This window comes from Agrilus planipennis, unplaced genomic scaffold, assembly GCF_000699045.2.
Source record: "Agrilus planipennis isolate EAB-ADULT unplaced genomic scaffold, Apla_2.0 scaffold188, whole genome shotgun sequence".
Taxonomy (NCBI): domain Eukaryota; kingdom Metazoa; phylum Arthropoda; class Insecta; order Coleoptera; family Buprestidae; genus Agrilus; species Agrilus planipennis.
The window spans coordinates 32,140-38,244 of record NW_020442403.1 but is presented as its reverse complement, the minus strand read 5'-3'; the positions used below and the strand labels follow the sequence as shown (position 1 = coordinate 38,244).

Here is a 6,105-nt window from a genome sequence, read left to right as displayed (position 1 = left end):
CGACGAAGAAGTTCTCCCTAAAGGAGACGAAACGTTACCGTGGCGAAAACAGAGTCAAAGAACAGTTTTACAAAAAGGGCAAATGATAGTGGAGCGAAAGAGTTCGATACAACAACAACAACCTATACCATGGACTGAAGAAGCTGTCAGGTTGAAGAAAACTATCCCAACAAAGAAAGAGGTTCCAAAGGAAACATTAGAAAAAGTGAGCTTACGCAGCCTGGTAAAAGATAGGAGGGAAAGCGTGACAAGCGAGGAAAGATTTGTTACAACTGAAGATGCCACGACGCTTCAAATTAAAGAAACAGAAGCCATAACTACGGCTCAAGACCTTCAAGCAAAACAGTGGCGTAAACCTAGGAAGGATTCTTATATATTTAAATATTAAATATTTTTACATATATTGTAGCTATCACAAATATTAAATTTATTAGGCACTAGTTAGAACAACTAAAAGGAAAGAACACTCCTAGCGTTTCTATCGAAAGGAACACTATCACTTCTTATCAAAAGCTACTGCTAACAATTTTCTTCTTTCTTCCTAACAAGTCTATTCTTTGACACAAAAGCCGTGCTGAATTTTATTTGTTTGCTACTGAATATGTACGAAACAATAAAATTCTGCACGGCATCTTTGATTTTGAAACTCACTGCACATATTATGCGCGCGGTAAAACGAACAAAACACTGCCGCGGATAGAAACACTAGTCCGAAACTGGCGACGTTCGCACTCACTGCTAGAAAAACCCGGTCTTTGGAAAAGAGTTAACACGGCACGACGGGACACAACGGCGGACTTCTCTCACGTTTCCCCCCCTGAACGCATTTTTACCTACGCACTCGCAACTGCGTGAGTGATTCACTTGTGTTTATTCGAAACAAAATTATCCGGACCCAAAATAACGCTGCTGTGGCCAATGCAACGCCGACTGACTGAGTCACGATATTAATAACGCAAGCATTATGACCTCTTACAGATTGATATATGGGCACTATTCTAACGGTTAACATCTGGTAAAACTGTTTTTAAAAATTAACGATTTCAATTTCACTTGCGCTGGTCTAAAGCTTTATTTGTTGAGTTAGGATATAAAAAAATCTCGAATGAAAGCTTTATGAATACCTGGTAGCAGTATTGATCTTACCTCTTGAGTCCCAAAAAATATTTAAATTGTTTTTGATATAATTGATAGAGATCTTGAATATTTTGTGAAGTTCCATCATATTTAAATTGTTTTTGATATAATCAATAGACATCTTTGATATTTTGTGAAGCTACATCATAACTTAATTTTTTATTATTTCTGTAACTTTTCAATACTTCACGTTAACGTTTGAAATAAAACGCTATTTATTGTTCGACTAGTTTTGTCTTTATTAGGACATTTTCAAGAATCAAATTCTTTATTAGGATATTTTCAAGAATCCTTGAAAATGTCTCAATAAAGACGAAACTAGTGGAACAATAAATATTGTTTAGTGAAGTACTGAAAAGTTGTAGAAATAATAAAAAATTGTTTTTGTTAATTTAAGCACTTAATTAAAAATAATTTATGCGTAGATATATCCATCATGGTCTGGCATCCTAACTACAGTTAATTAATCAGGTCCTTGGTTAATTAATTAGGCCCTTAGATTCATTACATAAAATTCATAAGAAGTTACACAGAATTATTTACAGTTTCATACCTACTAGTGACAGATGTTCTAACATGTTTCTTATATCATCTATGTTCACCGTTTCTATACTAGAAATTTTTATTACAATAGTAGCAAACATAGAGACTAAAATAAATTTAAAAAAATGAAAATTGGTATTGTAATTACTATTCTTCCCAACTGTTTGTCTCTTTTACATCTTATAGTTCGTATTTAACCTTCTAATAATTTTCTCTATTACATCAGTTAAATGAAAAATGTAGATAAGAAATGTAGATATTTTCGAAAAAACTGCGGAAAAAGACTCAAAAGAATTTTTATAAGTATTGAAATAAAAATTAATCAATATCCAGTTACAACTATGTACATACCTAACAATTTCTTGTTCGTGTCGTGTCGTGAAGGCAGTTAAAATTGAATTCATTAGACTGTTCCAAGATAGATATTTTGGCTAATCTGAAACAAAAGATTTTATCATTAGTAATAAATTCTAAATCGGACATTTAAGTTATATTAATAATCATACTAGTACCATCATTCAACCTACCTTTAACACATTGTTAATAATTTAATATTGTTGTCAGTTTTATAATAGCATCCATTACTAGTCAGTTACATATTTCTGAGAGAGCATAGTAAAAGTATTGGTAATACCTGTACCCTTCCGTTTCAAAAAGTTCAAAGGAAATGTATTTCCATATCAATTCAAACATTAATGAATTTAAACCAATAATATTTCTCAGGTAATTAAAATGGCAAATACCTGCTGTAGGTTTAAGGCATATTTATTTTCAGAAGATTAATAAAATTTATATTATTGATTAGTCTGTAAGTTATAAGTTATTGTTCTCTTTTATTTCAATTATTACATTCAGAAAGTTCCAACTGTTACCGCATAATCGGAAAAGACCAACGCGTTGATTTCATTTTACTAAAAAAAGTGTGGAACTTATGATCAGGTACCTATTATAGAGAGGCAGTTATTTTTAAAGTGTGTTTAAACAAATAAGGTACGTTTGTACATTTATCAACACGGCCACTATGTTGATAAAGTTCTGCCAAAATCAACGTTGATAATTTTGGAAGTCGGCGCTGCATCGAATTAAATGATGCATATACATTCATGGACAATTGCCAAACGTTTGCGTAATATTACAAAACAAAATTAAATTACTATTTCACATAAACATATTTTATTCAGTTTTATCGTATGCATGTATATATACTTTGTTTTTTAATTGAAAAATGGCGCTTTAATTGAAGACAAATATTAAAAGCTGCCAGATGTTATAACACAAACGTTACAACCCGCAGGACGAATTGGAAAATTTTCTCGAACAACGGTTAGCGATCAAAAACGTGGCGGTACAGCAACATCCAAAGGAAAGCAAGGATTAAGTAAAGGCACGAAAGAGACGACGTCTTTAATAATTGAAACGACGCAACAGGGTGATGAGCAAACCGACGAAGAAGTTCTCCCTAAAGGAGACGAAACGTTACCGTGGCGAAAACAGAGTCAAAGAACAGTTTTACAAAAAGGGCAAATGATAGTGGAGCGAAAGAGTTCGATACAACAACAACAACCTATACCATGGACTGAAGAAGCTGTCAGGTTGAAGAAAACTATCCCAACAAAGAAAGAGGTTCCAAAGGAAACATTAGAAAAAGTGAGCTTACGCAGCCTGGTAAAAGATAGGAGGGAAAGCGTGACAAGCGAGGAAAGATTTGTTACAACTGAAGATGCCACGACGCTTCAAATTAAAGAAACAGAAGCCATAACTACGGCTCAAGACCTTCAAGCAAAACAGTGGCGTAAACCTAGGAAGGATTCTTATATATTTAAATATTAAATATTTTTACATATATTGTAGCTATCACAAATATTAAATTTATTAGGCACTAGTTAGAACAACTAAAAGGAAAGAACACTCCTAGCGTTTCTATCGAAAGGAACACTATCACTTCTTATCAAAAGCTACTGCTAACAATTTTCTTCTTTCTTCCTAACAAGTCTATTCTTTGACACAAAAGCCGTGCTGAATTTTATTTGTTTGCTACTGAATATGTACGAAACAATAAAATTCTGCACGGCATCTTTGATTTTGAAACTCACTGCACATATTATGCGCGCGGTAAAACGAACAAAACACTGCCGCGGATAGAAACACTAGTCCGAAACTGGCGACGTTCGCACTCACTGCTAGAAAAACCCGGTCTTTGGAAAAGAGTTAACACGGCACGACGGGACACAACGGCGGACTTCTCTCACGTTTCCCCCCCTGAACGCATTTTTACCTACGCACTCGCAACTGCGTGAGTGATTCACTTGTGTTTATTCGAAACAAAATTATCCGGACCCAAAATAACGCTGCTGTGGCCAATGCAACGCCGACTGACTGAGTCACGATATTAATAACGCAAGCATTATGACCTCTTACAGATTGATATATGGGCACTATTCTAACGGTTAACATCTGGTAAAACTGTTTTTAAAAATTAACGATTTCAATTTCACTTGCGCTGGTCTAAAGCTTTATTTGTTGAGTTAGGATATAAAAAAATCTCGAATGAAAGCTTTATGAATACCTGGTAGCAGTATTGATCTTACCTCTTGAGTCCCAAAAAATATTTAAATTGTTTTTGATATAATTGATAGAGATCTTGAATATTTTGTGAAGTTCCATCATATTTAAATTGTTTTTGATATAATCAATAGACATCTTTGATATTTTGTGAAGCTACATCATATTTAAATTGTTTTTGATATAATCAATAGACATCTTTGATATTTTGTGAAGCTACATCATAACTTAATTTTTTATTATTTCTGTAACTTTTCAATACTTCACGTTAACGTTTGAAATAAAACGCTATTTATTGTTCGACTAGTTTTGTCTTTATTAGGACATTTTCAAGAATCAAATTCTTTATTAGGATATTTTCAAGAATCCTTGAAAATGTCTCAATAAAGACGAAACTAGTGGAACAATAAATATTGTTTAGTGAAGTACTGAAAAGTTGTAGAAATAATAAAAAATTGTTTTTGTTAATTTAAGCACTTAATTAAAAATAATTTATGCGTAGATATATCCATCATGGTCTGGCATCCTAACTACAGTTAATTAATCAGGTCCTTGGTTAATTAATTAGGCCCTTAGATTCATTACATAAAATTCATAAGAAGTTACACAGAATTATTTACAGTTTCATACCTACTAGTGACAGATGTTCTAACATGTTTCTTATATCATCTATGTTCACCGTTTCTATACTAGAAATTTTTATTACAATAGTAGCAAACATAGAGACTAAAATAAATTTAAAAAAATGAAAATTGGTATTGTAATTACTATTCTTCCCAACTGTTTGTCTCTTTTACATCTTATAGTTCGTATTTAACCTTCTAATAATTTTCTCTATTACATCAGTTAAATGAAAAATGTAGATAAGAAATGTAGATATTTTCGAAAAAACTGCGGAAAAAGACTCAAAAGAATTTTTATAAGTATTGAAATAAAAATTAATCAATATCCAGTTACAACTATGTACATACCTAACAATTTCTTGTTCGTGTCGTGTCGTGAAGGCAGTTAAAATTGAATTCATTAGACTGTTCCAAGATAGATATTTTGGCTAATCTGAAACAAAAGATTTTATCATTAGTAATAAATTCTAAATCGGACATTTAAGTTATATTAATAATCATACTAGTACCATCATTCAACCTACCTTTAACACATTGTTAATAATTTAATATTGTTGTCAGTTTTATAATAGCATCCATTACTAGTCAGTTACATATTTCTGAGAGAGCATAGTAAAAGTATTGGTAATACCTGTACCCTTCCGTTTCAAAAAGTTCAAAGGAAATGTATTTCCATATCAATTCAAACATTAATGAATTTAAACCAATAATATTTCTCAGGTAATTAAAATGGCAAATACCTGCTGTAGGTTTAAGGCATATTTATTTTCAGAAGATTAATAAAATTTATATTATTGATTAGTCTGTAAGTTATAAGTTATTGTTCTCTTTTATTTCAATTATTACATTCAGAAAGTTCCAACTGTTACCGCATAATCGGAAAAGACCAACGCGTTGATTTCATTTTACTAAAAAAAGTGTGGAACTTATGATCAGGTACCTATTATAGAGAGGCAGTTATTTTTAAAGTGTGTTTAAACAAATAAGGTACGTTTGTACATTTATCAACACGGCCACTATGTTGATAAAGTTCTGCCAAAATCAACGTTGATAATTTTGGAAGTCGGCGCTGCATCGAATTAAATGATGCATATACATTCATGGACAATTGCCAAACGTTTGCGTAATATTACAAAACAAAATTAAATTACTATTTCACATAAACATATTTTATTCAGTTTTATCGTATGCATGTATATATACTTTGTTTTTTAATTGAAAAATGGCGCTTTAATTGAAG

General features: G+C 31.8%; 1 protein-coding gene across 1 annotated transcript in view; it reads left to right on the top strand.

Annotated features, from left to right (window-relative positions):
- The window catches only part of LOC108740273 (titin-like), a 178,816-nt gene that overhangs the window by 149,074 nt on the left and 23,637 nt on the right, over window positions 1–6,105 (top strand).